We start from the raw sequence: 16,962 nt of genomic DNA on the forward strand, positions 1-16,962 counted from the left end.
CTTTGCTTTGTGTCTAGCTTGGCCAATCCACAGCCTTGTTTTCCCAGGATGACTTTTTCATCTCTCTTTTCTTTTACCACAGGGATTCTCTGTTTGGCTTTAGTGGGCTTTTAGTCCGGGTAGGCTTCCATACCTGGTGCCCCCTTGAGTCCAATCTCTCATTTAGGTGGCTCTTTTCTTACACCTGTACCTGTGGAAACCTCTTTGTAGTCCTCTTCACCTCATACTGCCCAAATTCCCTAAATAATCTCAGGGAGCCAGTTGCATTCAAGGAAGGATGGGCTTATTGGTTAGCTACTTAGATTTTCAAGAAGTAATTGTAGGTAACTGTGCAATTGTTTTAAAACTTCATTAAAAAAAAACCCTGCAAATTAACTATACAAGTCAATCTTCCAATTTCCTGCAGAAGCCAAAATTTATGGGAAAGAATGGAGAATTGGTTTGAGATTTGGTGGTGTTACCAGCACTCTCTGTCCTGAGAAGGGAAAAACAAATCAAAGGATTAGGGACCTGAAGGGACTTTCCAGGCCCCAGGAAACTGCCTAGGGGCCTAGAGTCATGACAATCTTCCCACTCTTATGGATGCCCCACAGTCCAAGACATGACCTAGATATATTGTTTCCAGGCAAAGAAAACTCCACTGGGGTATTGAACAGAATATTCTAAGAATCTTTTAAATCAACAGCTCTGCTGCTTGACCATGAGGAATGTGCCCTCCCTGGGGATGCCTGGAGGAGACGGAATGTGCACCAACAGTGATGCCTTACCTCATCCTCCTCCAGTCTCTGTGGGCCCTTGTTCTGCAACATGATAGCTAGACCTCCCTGCCCTATGCATCTGCACTCTGGGCAAAACTGTGAAGTGGATTAGACTTGCCTTTCAGTTCATCCATTTCATCCTTATAACACTTTATACCCTCATGCTGCCCCCTGGCTGTTCAAAACTTATTTGGGGCGATGCAGTATATATTGAGGTTTGCAAAAATAGATAGCCTATTTATAGATGTTTTATCTCAAGAGTTTTTTAAATTTTTATTTAGAACTAATTACCAACATTTGGAATTTGAAAAACAAAATCCCAGATTCTCAGCTTTTCATGAAATAATTCCAAATTTCTAGTCTCAACAGATCACATTTCCTCATGTCATAAAGCTATCCCCTTTAGATGGAGTTTGGGCTCTTAATTTTGCTACAGTCTTCACCTCTCCCTTTTAATTTAAATTGATTTGTTTCACTCAATTTAAAAAATGTATAGGCTCATAAATATTGTGGTTTGCTACTTTCCAGTGTAGGAATATGGGTAAGCAATACAGGCATTCATTAGATTTGAACCCCAGCCTGTGTGATGGAGGGCACATTACTTAACTCTAGACATCTTTTTCTCATTTGTGAAATGGGGATAATAATGCTTCTTTCATAAGTTATCATGGGGAGTATATAAAATGATTTCTACTGTATGCCTACTACATGCTTACTCATAGAAAACTCCCAATTAAGGATGGCTATTTGGGGGAATTCCTCTCAAAAAGTATTTACTGTATTACACTTTCCCTAACCTTTTACCTCAATTCTCCTCTCTCTATGCTTGTTTCCAACTCTTACAAACAAACAAGGAAGCAAGCAAGCAAACAAACAAACAAACAAACAAACATTTTTGCCACTCATTCATCAAATATGGATTTAAATATCAACTAAGTGCCAGCCAACATGTTAGGTACTGGAAAAAGCAGGGTGCAGGAAGATATATCTCCAAAATAAGACACAGTCCTATGTCCCAAGGAATTCATGGCCTATTATACAATAATGTCACACTGTAATTAGTGCTACAATTGAGCTATACATTAGGCCATGATAACATCAAGGAAGGCACAGCAGTAAACACAATTGAAATAATCACTTCCATTTGCAGTCTTACAAATGGAAGTGCTCATAACCAGGCTCTCCCAAAAACAGAGAAATAAAAGCCCCTTGTAGTATTTGCCAATTTCCATGGTGTAAATACTCCCACCATGGCTGATCTCAAGCTATCAATAACTAGCAACTAGCTCTTGTGAGCCAGTGGGAGTAGGTCCCAGGACTTGTTGTTTATACAGAACTTTCACCATACAAAGCCCCTTCTTGTGTATCCTCTAAGCAGGCATAGTTTGGATTATTACCCATTTCAGAAAGAGAAATGAGGCCCAGAGAGTCCTGTAATTTTCCCAAGATCATAGAGGTAGTAAATACAGTATCAGACAAGAAGGTTTTTGACTCATGTCCAGAATTTTTGCTAACATAGTGTCTTGCACAGTATCCCTTCAACTTTTTCAGACATTCAAAGATTAAAAAAATTTTACTACTTATCCACCATGTCAGGAAGTTAGAATGTATTCCACTAAAATGTAGGAGTAACTAAGGGGAAGAACATTATTCAGGGAATAGGGATCCTACACAAGAAAGAGGTGAAGGTAATCCCAAGGATGGTGAAGGGAGTGATGTACCAAGAAGTCATTTTATAGGAATAGCCTTGTAGCAGGCCTAATGTTCAACAATCCAGATTAGAGCATGTCAGAGGCTTTGAGGGAGATTTTTTCTTTTTTTAATATGAAATTTATTATCAAATTGGTTTCCATACAACACCCAGTGCTCATTCCAGCAGGTGCCCTCCTCAATACCCATCATCCACCCTCCTCTCCTTCCCACCCCTCATCAACCCTGTTTGTTCTCAGTTTTTTTTTTTAATTTTTTTTAACGTTTATTTATTTTTGAGACAGAGAGAGACAGAACATGAACGGGGGAGGGGCAGAGAGAGAGGGAGACACAGAATCGGAAGCAGGCTCCAGGCTCTGAGCCATCAGCCCAGAGCCCGACACGGGGCTCGAACCCACGGACCGCGAGATCGTGACCTGAGCTGAAGTCGGACGCTCAACCGACTGAGCCACCCAGGAGCCCCTGTTCTCAGTTTTTAAGAGTCTCTTATGGTTTGGCTCCCTCCCTCTCAAACTTTTTTTTCCCTTCCCCTCCCCCATGGTCTTCTGTTAAGTATCTCAGGATCCACATAAGAGTGACAACGTATGGTATCTGTCGTTCTCTGCCTGACTGATTTTACTTCACATAATACTCTTCAAGTTCCATCCACGTTGCTACAAATGGCCAGATTTCATTCTTTCTCATTGCCAAGTAGTATTCCATTGTATACTTCCAGGTAGTATTCCATTGTAGTATTCCATTGGCTGAGGTCAGAGAGGTTTTTTCCTGCTTTCTCCTCTAGGGTTTTGAAGGTTTCCTATCTCACATTCAGGTCCTTTATCCATTTTGAGTTTATTTTTGTGAATGGTGTGAGAAAGTGGTCTAGTTTCAATCTTCTGCATGTTGCTGTCCAGTTCTCCCAGCACCATTTGTTAAAGAGACTGTCTTTTTTCCATTGTATATTCTTTCCTGCTTTGTCAAAGATTAGTTGGCCATACTTTTGTGGGTCTAATTTTGGAGTCTATATTCTATTCCATTGGTCTATGTATCTGTTTTTGTGCCAGTACCATGCTGTCTTGATGATTACAGCTTTGTAGTAGAGGCTAACGTCTGGGATTGTGATGCCTCCTGCTTTGGTCTTCTTCTTCAATATTACTTTGGCTATTTGGTGTCTTTTGTGGTTCCATACACATTTTAGGATTGCTTGTTCTAGCTTCGAGAAGAATGCTGGTGCAATTTTGATTGGGACTGCATTGAATGTGTAGATAGCTTTGGGTAGTATTGACATTTTGACAATGTTTATTCTTCTAATCCATGAGCATGGAATGTTTTTCCATTTCTTTATATCTTCTCCAATTTCCTTCATAAGCTTTCTATAGTTTTTAGCATACAGATCTTTTACATCTTTGGTTAGGTTTATTCCTAGGTATTTTATGCTTCTTGGTGCAATTGTAAATGGGATCAGTTTCTTTATTTGTCTTTCTGTTGCTTCATTATAAGTGTATAAAAATGCAACTGATTTCTGTACATTGATTTTGCATCCTGCGACTGTGCTAAATTCATGTATCAGTTCTAGGAGACTTTTGGTGGAGTCTATCGGGTTTTCCATGCATAATATCATGTCATCTGCAAAAAGTGAAAGCTTGACTTCATCTTTGCCAATTTTGATGCCTTTGATTTCCTTTTGTTGTCTGATTGCTGATGCTAGAACTTCCAACCCTATGTTAAACAACAGTGGTGAGAGTGGACATCCTTGTTGTGTCCCTGATCTCAGGGGAAAGCTCTCAGTTTTTCCCCTTTGAGGATGATATTAGCTGTGGGCTTTTCATAAATGGCTTTTATGATGTTTAAGTATGTTCCTTCTATCCCGACTTTATCGAGGGTTTTTTTTTTTTTTCAAGAAAGGATGCTGAATTTTGTCAAATGCTTTTTCTGCATTGATTGACAGGATCATATGGTTGTTATCTTTTCTTTTATTAATGTGATGTATCAAGTTGATTGATTTGCAAATACTGGCAGTCCTGCAGCCCAGGAATGAATCCCACTTGGTCATGGTGAATAATTCTTTTTATATGCTGTTGAATTCAATTTGGTAGTATCTTGTTGAGAATTTTTGCATCCATATTCATCAGGGATATTGGCCTATAGTTCTCTTTTTTTGCTGGGTCTCTGTCTGGTTTAGGAATCAAAGTAATGCTGGCGTCACAGAATGAGTCTGGAAGTTTTCCTTCCCTTTCTATTTTTTGGAACAGCTTGAGAAGAATAGGTATTATCTCTGCTTTAAATGTCTGGTAGAATTCCCCAGGGAAGCCATCAGGTCCTGGACTCTTATTTTTTGGGAGATTTTTGATAACTGATTCAATTTCTTCGCTGGTTATGGGTCTGTTCAAGTTTTCTATTTCTTCCTGTTTGAGTTTTGGAAGGTGTGTGGGTGCTTAGGCAGTTGTCCATTTCTTCCAGGTTGTCCAGTTTGTTGGCATATAATTTTTCATAGTATTCCCTGATAATTGCTTGTTTTTCTGAGGGATTGGTTGTAATAATTCCATTTTCATTCATGATTTTATCTGCTTGGGTCCTCTCTCTTTTCTTTTTGAGAAGCCTGGCTAGAGGTTTATCAATTTTGTTTATTTCTTCAAAAAACCAATTCTTGGTTTCACTGATCTGCTGTACAGTTTTTTTAGATTCTATATTGTTTATTTCTGCTCTGATCTTTATTATTTCTCTTCTTCTGCCGGGTTTGGGGTGTCTTTGCTGTTCTGCTTCTTTTTCCTTTAGGTGTGCTGTTAGATTTTGTATTTGGGATTTTTCTTTTTTCTTGAGATAGGCCTGGATTGCAATGTATTTTCCTGTCAGGACTGCTTTCGCTGCATCCCAAAGCATTTGGATTGTTGTATTTTCATTTTCATTTGTTTCCATATATATTTTTAATTTCTTCTCTAATTGCCTGGTTGACCCACTCATTCGTTAGTAGGGTGTTCTTTAACTTCCATGCTTTTGGAGGTTTTCCAGACTTTTTCCTGTGGTTGATTTCAAGCTTCATAGCATTGTGGTCTGAAAGTATGCATGGTATGATCTCAATGGTTGTATACTTATGAAGGGCTGTTTTGTGATCCAGTATGTGATCTATCTTGGAGAATGCTCCATTTGCACTCGAGAAGAAAGTATATTCTGTTGCTTTGGGATGCAGAGTTCTAAATATATCTGTCAAGTCCAACTGATCCAATGTATCATTCAGGGCCCTTGTTTCTTTATTGATCCTGTGTCTAGATGATCTATCCATTGTTGTAATTGGGGTATTAAAGTCCCCTGCAATTACCACATTCTTATCAATAAGGTTGCTTATGTTTGTAATTAATCGTTTTATATATTTGGGGGCTTCCGTGTTCGGTGCATAGACATTTATAATTGTTAGCTCTTCCTGATGGATAGACCCTGTAATTATTATATAATGCCCTTCTTCATCTCTTGTTACAGCCTTTAATTTAAACTCTAGTTTGTCTGATATAAGTATGGCTACTCCAGCTTTCTTTTGACTTCCAGTAGCATGATAGATAGTTCTCCATCCCCTCACTTTCAGTCTGAAGGTGTCCTCAGGTCTAAAATGAGTCTCTTGTAGACAGCAAATAGATGGGTCTTGTTTTTTCATCCATTCTGATACCCTAAGTCTTTTGGCTGGAGCATTTAGTCCATTTACATTTAGTGTTATTATAGAAAGATATGGGTTTAGAGTCATTGTGATGTCTGTAGGTTTCATGCTTGTAGTGATGTCTCTGGTACTTTGTGGTCCTTGCAACATTTCACTCACAGAATCCCCTTTAGGATCTCTTGTAGGGCTGGTTTAGTGGCGATGAATTCCTTCAGTTTTTGTTTTTTGGGGAAGACCTTTATCTCTCCTTCTATTCTGAATGACAGACTTCTGGGTAAAGGATTCTCGGCTGCATATTTTTCTGTTCATCACATTGAAGATTTCCTGCCATTCCTTTCTGGGCTGCCAAGTTTCAGTAGATAGGTGCTACTATCCTTATGTGTCTACCTTTGTATGTTAGGGTCTGTTTATCCCTAGTTGCTTTCAGAATTCTCTCTTTATCCTTGTATTTCGCCAGTTTCACTATGATATGTCATGCAGAAGATCAATTCAAGTTACGTCTGAAGGGAGTTCTCTGTGCCTCTTGGATTTCAATGCCTTTTTCCTTCCCCAGATCAGGGAAGTTCTCAGCTATGATTTGTTCAAGTACACCTTCAGCCCCTTTCTCTCGCTCTTCTTCCTCTGGAATTCCTATGATACGGATATTGTTCCGTTTGATTTCATCACTTAGTTCTCTAATTCTCCCCTCATACTCCGGGATTTATTTTTTATCTCTCTTTTTCTCAGCTTCCTTTTTTTCCATAATTTTATCTTCTAATTCACCTATTCTCTCCTTTGCCTCTTCAATCTGTGCTATGGCCACCTCCATTTTATTTTGCACCTCATTTATAGCATTTTTTTTAGCTCCTCATGACTATTTCTTAGTCCCTTGATCACTGTAGCAATAGATTATTTGTTGTCCTCTATGCTTTCAATGCAATCCTCTATGCAATCAATGATGATTGCTTAAATCATTTTGACTATAGGGCACTTCCCCTGTGCTGTCTGGAGTAACTTGTGTTGCAGGGCGGGGCCACAGTCAGACCTGATGTCTGCCCCCAGCCCACTGCTGTGACCACAATCAGACTGGTGTGTACCTTATCTTCCCCTGTTCCAGGGGCAGAACTCACTGTGGGGTTGTGTGGCTCCTGTCTGCGCTACTTGCACACTGCCAGGCTTGTGGTGCTTCTGCAGGGTGCAGGGGTGGTAGGGGCAGGCTTAGTTCACTTTGTGGTTGGTGGTCCCCTGTGGGAGGGGCCCTGCAGCACCGGAGGGAGGTAGACCCGTTGGAGGGATGGATCCACAGAAGCACAATGTTGAGTGTTTGCACGGTGGAAGCAAATTCAGTGACAGGAACTGGTTCCCTTTGGGATTTTGGCTGGGGGATGGGAGAGGGATATAGTGCTTGTCAGCACCTTTGTTCCCTGCTGAGCTGAACTCTGTCTTCTGGGGCTCAGCAACTCTCCTTCCTGGTGTCCTCTTTCCCTCCCCCACTCTCCGAGAACAGAGCTGTTGACTTTTAACATTCCAGATGTTAAGTCCTGCTGGCTGTGAGAACTCATGCAGTCTGGCCCCTCTGCTTTTGCAAGCCAGACTGGGGGGGCTCTGCCTTGCTGGGTGGGTTGCCCCTCCACCTCTCAGCTCCCTTCCACCAGTCCCTGTAGCACGCACTGCCTCTCTGCCCTTCCTACCCTCTTCCATGGGCCTCTTGTCTATGCTTGGCTATGGAGAGTCCATTCTGCTAGTCTTCTGGCAGTTTTCTGGGTTATTTAGGCAGATGTGGGTGGAATCTAAGCAATCAGCAGAGCGAGGTGAGCCCAGTGTCCTCCTATGCCACCATCTTCCCTCAGCATCTTATCAAACATTTAAAAAGAATTAATACCAACCCTTATCAAGATCTTCCAAAAAATCAAAAAGAAGGGAACATTCCCAAACTCATTTTATGAGTCAGCATTATTCTTATGCTAAAGCCAGAAAAGACAGTAGTAGAAAAGTCTATAAACTAATATCTTTGATGAATATAGATACAAAAATTCTCAATAAAATACTAGCAAACTGGATTTAGCAGCACATTAAAAGGATCATTCACCATGAGCCAGTGAGATTTATCTTGGGGATGTAGGGGATGGTTCAACATACTCAAATCAATCAATGTGGTATATCACATTAATAGAATGAAAGAAAAAAATCGTGTGATCATCTCAAAAGATGAAGAAAAAACATTTGACAAAATTCAATAGCTATTCATGATAAAAACTCTTAGCAAATTATGTGTAGAAAGAACATATCTCAACAGAATAATGGCCATATATGACAAACACACAGCTGACATCACACTGAATGGTGAAAGGTTGAAAGTTTTTCCTCCCAAATCAGGAAGAAGATAAGAATGGCCACTCTCCCCACTCATATTCAAAATAGTACTGAAAGTCCTAGCTAGAGAAACCGGGCAAAAAAGAAAAATAAAAGGTATCAGAATTGGAAAGGAAGAAGTAATATTGTTAAAATGTCAATACTACCAAAAGCCATCTATAGATTCAATGTAATCTCTATCAAGATTCCAGTGGCATTTTTACAGAAGTAGAAAAAAGACTCCAAAATTTGTGTGGAACACAAAAGACCCTGAATAGACAAAGAAATCCTGAGAAAGAAGAACAAAGCAAGAGGCATCACACTTCCTGATTGCAAACTATATTAAAGCTATGGTCATGAAAACAGTATGGTAGTGGAATAAAAAACAGACATATAGACCAGTGGAACAGAACTGGGAGCCCAAAATAAACTCATGCATAGATGGTCAACTAATTATTTGAATACTCAATGGAGAAAAAACAATATATTCAATAAATGGTGTTGGGATAATCAGATATTTACTTGTAAAAGAATAAAACTGGATCATATCTCGTACCACTTACAAAAGTTAACTCAAAATGTATTGAGAACTTAACTGTAACACCTGAAATTATGAAACTCCTAGAAGAAAACATAAGAACAAAGCTCCTTGATGTGGGTCTCTTGGTAATAATTTTTTGAATATAATACCTCAAGCACAAGCAAAAAAATAAAAAATGAACAAGTGGGACTACATTAAACTAAAAAGCTTCTGCACAGCAAAAGAAACTATCAACGAAGTGAAGACAACTTGTTCAGTGGGAAAAAAATATCTGTAAACTATGTATCTTATAAGGGGTTAATATCCAAAATATAGAAGGAACTCATATAACTCAATAGCAACCCCCCCCCCCCCCGCCAAATAACCCAGTTAAAAATGGGAAAAGAGGGGTGCCTGGGTGGTTCAGTCAGTTAAGTGTCTGACTCTTGATTTCAGTCCAGGTCATGAATTTATGGTTTGTGAGATTGAGCCCTGCATAGGGCTCTGTGCTGACAGCATGAAGCCTGAATGGGATTCTCTCTCTCTCTCTGCACCTCCTCCACTTGCTTGCATTCTCTCTCTCTTTCTCTCTCCCTCTCTCTCTCTCTCTCTCAAAATAAATAAGTAAACATTAAAAAAAATGCAGGCAAAGGACCTGACTAAACATTTCTACAAAGAAGATATACAAAAGGTATATGAAGAGATGATCAACATCACTAATCATTAGAAAAATGCAAATTTAAACCACAATGAGATTACCTCACACCTGTTAGTCTGGCCATCGTCAAAAAGACAAAAGATAATAAATGTTGGTGTGGATATGGAGAAAAGGGAACAATTGTGCACTGTTGGTATAATTGGTAGAGCCACAATATAAAACAGTATAGAGGATCCTCAAAAAATTAAAAATAGAACTAACATATGATCCAGCAATTCCACTTCTGGGGATATATCCAAAAGTAACAAAACCACTAACTTGAAAAGATATCTGCACTTCCATGTTCATCACAGCATCCTTTACAATTGCCAAGATACAGAAACAAGTGTCCATCAATGGAGGAATGGATCAAGAAGTTGTGATATGTATATCACATATATATGATATATATAAAAAATGAGGAAATCCTACCATTTGCAACAACATGGACAGTCCTTGAAGGCATTATGCTAAATGAAAAAAGCCAGACAAAAACAAGTACTGTATTATCTCACTTATATGTGGAATCATAAAACAAAAACAAAAAAAACAAAGTTAGTAAAAGAGATCAGACTTGTGGTTATCAAAGGCAAAGGGTGGGTAAAGGGAGAATTGGAGGAAGGTGGTCATAAGGTACAAACTTCCAGTTATAAGATAAGTAAGTATGAGGGATGTAATGTACAACATGATAACTATAGCTAATACTGCTGTATTATATATGGGAATGTTATTAAGAGAGTTCGCATCACAAGAGGAAAAATTTTTACTTTTTTTCTCTTATTATTGTACTTATCTGAGAAGATAGATATTAGCTGAATCTATTGTGGTAATCATTTCACAGTATATGAAAATCAAACTATTATGTTGTATTCTGTAAAACTATACAGTGATATATGTTAATTATTTCTCAATAAAACTGGAAAAATTAAAAGGCCAAGAAAAAAAAAAGAATAAGACATAGGAGAGTAAGATAGCAGTGGACTAGGAGAACTCTTAAAAACAGCTAGATAATCATCAAATCATTCTAAATACCCCAGAAATTGATATGAAGACTGACAGCGCAAACTCCACAACTAAAGGGAGACAAGAGGCCACACCAAGAAGGTAGGAAGTGCAGAGATGTGGTTTAGGGAAAAAATGGATCATGGGTGCTGCAGAGGGGAGAGGGCTGTGGTCTTGGAGAAGGAAGTGAAAGAGAGGGAGAGAGGGAGATAGAGGGATAGAGGGAGAGAGAGAGACAAAGAGACAGAGAGAGACAGAGAGAAGCACATTGGGGGAATGCACAAGGAGAATGTTTCCCCAAAGCCATTGGTTTGGAAAATTACAGCGGATGAATTTTGTGAGTTCTTGCAATGAGTGGGGCTTTAAGCCTGGAGTTTTAAAGATCAGCAGGGGTGGCTGGCATAGAGCCTGGAGGGCACTGCACTGTGCCTGGAGAGAAGGCAGGCAAAAATCCTGGGAACAGACAGCATGGAAACAGTGATGTTTCCATGAGGCACACTATGGGGAGATTACAGCTCTTCTTAGAGTACATCTCTGAGAGGCAGTGTTCATGGAGAAGTTTCTCTGGGAACAAAGGCACTGGCCAGAGCCATTTCCCTCCTCCACCCCTCATTATAAATACATAGCCACTTGTGGGAAGCAGCTCAGTGCAGATACTGACTGCCTAACTTGCTAAGTCCCATCTTTCTGTACTCTGGCAGGACTGTCCTTCTGAGTCAAGGGTACTTCAGTCTAAGTGCAGCAGTCTCCTCCCCCAGAAGACCAGCACAAAACCCTTTCTATACCACATCTCCCAAGTAAAGAATTCTACAGGGCCTCAGTTCTGGTGGAGTTGGTGTCAGGTCTCATTTCACAGACCAGAGAATACCTAGTTAAAAGTCACCACATTCAGGCCAGGGACCAAACACTGCCCACAGCAGGCAAGGAGAACCTCTGCAGACGACTGGCCTGAAGGATGGAGCAGCCACAAGACAAAAGCATAGCACATGCAACACACACCAGAGACACTCCCTGAAGCTCCAGGCCCTGGGAACTACATGACTTCTTCTTCATAAGGACATTACTTTTAGGAGCAAGAGACATAACTGGCTTTTCTAACACGAAGAAGAAAACAGAGACTTAGACAAAATTTCAAGATGGAGGAATTTATCCTAAATGAAAGAACAAGATAAGGCCATAGCCAGAGGTCTAAGTGAAACAGATATAAGTAACATTCCTGATGGAGAATTTAAAGCAACAATCATAAGAAAAGAAGACAACTGGATTTGAGAAATGAATAGAAGACATCAGAGAGACCCTTACCACAGAGTTAAAAGAGTTAAAAAAGAATTAAAAGAATCAATGAGAAATGAAGAATGCAACAAATGAGATTGTAAACAGGCTTTATGCAACGGACAGAAGGCTGGAAGAAGGAGAGCAATGAATTAGTGATATGGAACACAAAATGAAGGAACATAATGAAGCTGAAAAAAGAGAGAAAGAAAAATTATGGAACATGAGAACAGACTTAGGGGACTCAGTGACTCCATCAAAAGTAATAACATTAATATAGGAGTCCCAGAAGAAGGAGAAAAGGAAAAGGGGGCAGAAAATTTATTTCAAGGAATAATAGCAGAAAACTTCCCTAATCTGGGAAAGGAAACACACATCCAGATCCAGGAGACACAGAGAAGTCCCATCAAAATCAATAAAAGCAGGCCAACACCAAGATATATCGCAATTAAATTTGCAAAAGATAGTGATAAACAATCTTAAAAGCAAGAAGAAAAAAAGAAGTTATAAGGGAAAACCCATAAGTCTAGCTGCACTTTTCTCAACAGAAGTTTGTCAAGCCAGAGGGAGTGGCATCATGTATTCAAAGTGCTAAAGGGGAAAAATTTGCAACCAAGAATACTCTATTCAGCAAGGCTATTATTCAGAATAGAAAGAGAGAGAAAGAATTTCCCAGACAAACAAAAACTAAAAGAGTTTGTGATCACTAAAGCAGCCCTGCAAGAAATATGAAAGGGACTCTTTAGATGCAAAGGAGAAACTAAAAGTGACAAAGATGAGAAAGGATCAGAGAGGATCTCCAGAAACAGTGACAAAGAAAGGAATAAAATGGCAATAAATACATAGCTATCAATAGTTACTTTGAATGTAAATGGACTAAATGCACCATCAAAAGACATTGGGTGTCAGAATGGATAAAAAACCAAGACCCATCTATATGCTGCCTACAAGAGACTTATTTTAGACCTAAAGACACCTGAAGATTGAAAGTGAGGGGGTGTAGAAACATGTCAAAAGGAAGCCAGAGTAGCAATAGTTATATTGGACAAATTAGACTCTAAAACAAAGACTGTGGGGTGCCTGAGTGGCTCAGCTGGTTAAGTGTCCAACTCTTGATTTCAGCTCAGGTCATGATCTCATGGTTTGTAAGACTGAGCCCCACATCAGGCTTTGTGCTGACAGGTTTTGTGCAGAGCCTGCTTGGTATTCTATCTCTCTCTCCTCCCACCTTTGCTCTTTCTCAAAAATAAATAAACATTAAAAAATATGTACCAGGCACATCTTAAACTGTTTAAAAATAAAACAAAGACTGTAAAAAGACAAAGGATGGCATTATATAATCATAAGGGGACAATGCAACAAGAATATATAACAATTGTAAATATTTATGCACCCAACATGGAAGAACCCAAATATATAACACAATTAATAAGTAACATAAAAGAACTAATTGATAAAACAATAATAGTAGGGGGCCTTAACATCCCACTTATATCAATGGACAGATTGTCTAAACAAAAAATAAACAAGGAAACAATGGTTTTGAATGACACACTGGACCAGACAGACTTAACAGATATATTCAGAACATTCCATCCTAAAACAGCAGAATATACATTCTTTGCAAGTGCACATGGAATATTGTCCAGAAAAGATCACATAATTAGGTCACAAAGTAGTTATCCACAAATACAAAAGGACTGAAATCATACCATGCAACTTTTCTGACCACAATGCTATGAAACTAGAAGTCAACCACAATAAAAAAAAAAAATGGAAATCCTTCAAACACATAGAAGCTAAACAACATGCAACTAAACAATGAATACATAAAAGAAAGTGGTCCAGTTTTATTCTTCTGTATGTTGCTGTACAGTTTTCCCAACACCATTTGCTGAAGAGACTGTCTTTTTTTCATTAGATATTCTTTGCTGCTTTGTCCAAGATGAGTTGACTACATAGATGTGGGTCCAATTCTGGGTTTTCTATTCTGTTCCATTGATCTATGTGCCTGTTTTTGTGCCAATACTACACTGCCTTGATGACTACAGCTTTGTAATATAGCTTGAAATGTGGAATTGTGATGCCTCCAGAATTGCTTTGGCTATTTGGGAAATTTTGTGGTTCCATACAACTTTTAGGATTATTCTACTTCCCTGAAAAATGCTGGTGTTATTTTGATAGAGATTGCATTGAATGTGTAGATTGCTTTGGACAGTATAGACATTTTGACAATATATGTTCTTCCAATCCATGAGTATAAATGCTTTTCCATCTCTTTGTGTCCTCTTCAATTTCTGTCGTAAGTGTTTTATCATTTTCAGAGTACAGATCTTTTACCTATTTGGTTGGACTTATGCCAGGGTATCTTATTGTTTCTGGTACAATTGCAAATGGGATCAATTCTTTGATTTTTTTCCTGCTGCTTCATTATTGGTATATAGGAATGCAACAGAATTATTTTATATACTGTGACTTTTCTGAATTCATGTATTATTTTTAGCAATTTTTTGGTGGAGTATTTTGGGTTTTCTACATAGAGTAATCATGTCCACTGCAAATAGTGAAAGGTTGACTTCTTCCTTGCTAATTTGGATGCCTTTTATTTCTTTTTGTGGTCTTACTTCTGAGGCTAAGACTTTAGTACTATGTCAAATAGTAATGGTGAGAGTGGATATCCTCATCTTATTCCTGACCATAGGGGAAAGGCTCTCAGTTTTTCCCCATTGAGGATGATGTTAGCTGTGAGTCTTTTGTGGCCTTTATGATGCTGAGGTATGTTCCATCTATCCCTAGTTTTTTGAGGGTTTTTATCAAGAATGGATGTGGTATTTTGTTAAATGTTTTTTTTTTTCTGTGTCTATAGAGAGGGTCATATGTTTCTTATCCTTTCTTTTATTAATGTGGTGTATCACGTTGATTGACTTGTGAATATTGAACTATGCCTGCAGCCAAGGAATAAATTCAATTTGATTGTGGTGAATAATTCTTTTTCTAAAAATGTTTATGTATTTTTAAGAGAGAGAGACAGACAGAGCATGAGTTGGGGGAGGGCAGAGAGAGGGAGACATAATCTGAAGCAGGCCCTAGGCTCTGAGCTGTCAACATAGAGCCCAGCATGGGGCTCGAACTCCTGAACCGTGAGATCATGACCGAAGCCAAAGTCAGATGCTTAACCGACTGAGCTACCCAGGCACTCTGTGAATAATTCTTTTAATGTACTGTTGGATTTAATTTGCTAGTATCTTGAGATTTTTTGCATCCATGTTCATCAGAGATATTGGCCTGTAATTTTCCTTTTTAGTGGGGTCTTTGCTTGGTTTTGGAATCAAGATAATGCTGGCCTCATAAAAGAAGTTTGGAAGTTTTCCCTCCTTTTATATTTTTTGGAGCAGTTTGTGAAGAATAGGTATTAACTCTTCTTTAAATGTCTGGCAGAATTCCCTTGGGAATCCATGTGGCCCTGGACTTTGTTGTGATATTTTTGATAACTGATTCAATTTCTTTGCTGGTTATGGGTCTATTCAAATTTTTTTATTTCTTCATGTTTCAGTTTTGGTAGTTTCTATGTTTCTAGGAATTTATCCATTCCAGTTTGCCCAAATTGTTGGCATATAATTGCTCATAATATTCTCTTAAAATTGTTGGTATTTCTGAAGTTTTGGCTATATCTCTCCTATTTCAGTAATGAGTTTATTTATTTGAGTCCTTTCTCTTTTCTTTTTGATAAGTCTAGGGGTTTATCAATTTTATTAATTCTTTCAAAGAACCAGCTCTTAGTTTTGTTGCTCTGTTCTGGATTGTTGTTTCTATATCACTTATTTCTGCTCTAATCATAATTATTTCTCTTCTTCTGCTGGCTTTAGGCTTTATTTTCTGTTCCTTTTCTAGCTTCTTTAGGTGCAAGGTGAGGTTGTATATTAGAGACTTTTATTGCTTCTTGAGGTAGGCCTATATTTCTTTCTTTCTTTTTTTAAAGCTTATTTATTTATTTTGGAGAGTGGAGAGAGAGAGAGAGAGAGAGAGAGAGAGGCGAGAGGGAGAGGTGAGAGAGAGAGAGAGAGGGGGGAGAGAGAGAGAGAGAGAATCCCAAGCAGTCTCTGCCCTGTCAGCACATAGCCTGATGTGGGCCTCAAACTCACAAACTGTGAGATCATGACTTGAGCAAAATCAAGAGTCATATGCTTAGCCAACTGAGCCACCCAGGCACCCCAGGCCTGTATTTCTATGTACACCCCTCTTAAGACTGCGTTGTTTTCATTTTCATTTGCTTCCATGTATTTTTAAATTTCTTCTTTAATTTCAGAGCTTTCCAAATTTTTGTCATTGACTTCAAGTTTCATAGTGGTGTGGTCTGAAAATATCCATGGTATGATTTCAATCTTTTTGTACTTGTTGAGGTCAGATTTGTGACCCAGTATGTGATCTATTCTGGACAGTGTTTAATATGTACTCAAAAAGAATGTGTATTCTGATGCTTTAGGATAAAATGTTCTGAATATACCTATTAAGCCCATCTAGTCCAGTATGTCATTCAAAGCCATTGTTTCCTTATTGACTTTCTGCTTAGATGATCTATCCATTGTTGTCAGTGGAGTGTTAAAGTCCCCTACTATTATCATATTATCAATGAATCTCTTTATGTTTGTTATTCATTGATTGATATATTTGGGTTTTCAAGTTGGGGGCATAAATATTTATAATTGTTTGATCTTGATGTATACCCCTTAATTATGATATAATGCCTTTCTTCATCTTTTGTTACAGACTTTGTTTTAAAATCTAGTTTGTCTGATATAAGTATGGTTGCTCCGGCTTTCTTTTGATTTCTGTTAGCATGATAGATGGTTCTCCATCCCCTCACTTTCAATAATCAGGTGTCCTTAGGTCTAAAATGAGTCTCTTTTAGGCGGCATATAGATGGATCTTGTTTTTTTTATCCATTCTGATACCTCTCTTGGATTTCTATACACCATTAATGAAGCAGCAGAAAGAGAGATTAAGGTATGAATCATATTTGCAATTGCATCACAAATAAGATGTCTAG

The 16,962-nt window shown here is 38.5% G+C and overlaps 1 long non-coding RNA gene across 9 annotated transcripts in view; it reads right to left on the bottom strand.

Moving 5' to 3' along the window:
• LOC144615952 (uncharacterized) overlaps window positions 1-16,962 on the bottom strand; it is a 547,072-nt gene that overhangs the window by 13,915 nt on the left and 516,195 nt on the right. The window lies entirely within an intron of this gene.

Source organism: Panthera onca, chromosome A1 (assembly GCF_046562875.1).
Source record: "Panthera onca isolate mPanOnc1 chromosome A1, mPanOnc1 haplotype 2, whole genome shotgun sequence".
Taxonomy (NCBI): domain Eukaryota; kingdom Metazoa; phylum Chordata; class Mammalia; order Carnivora; family Felidae; genus Panthera; species Panthera onca.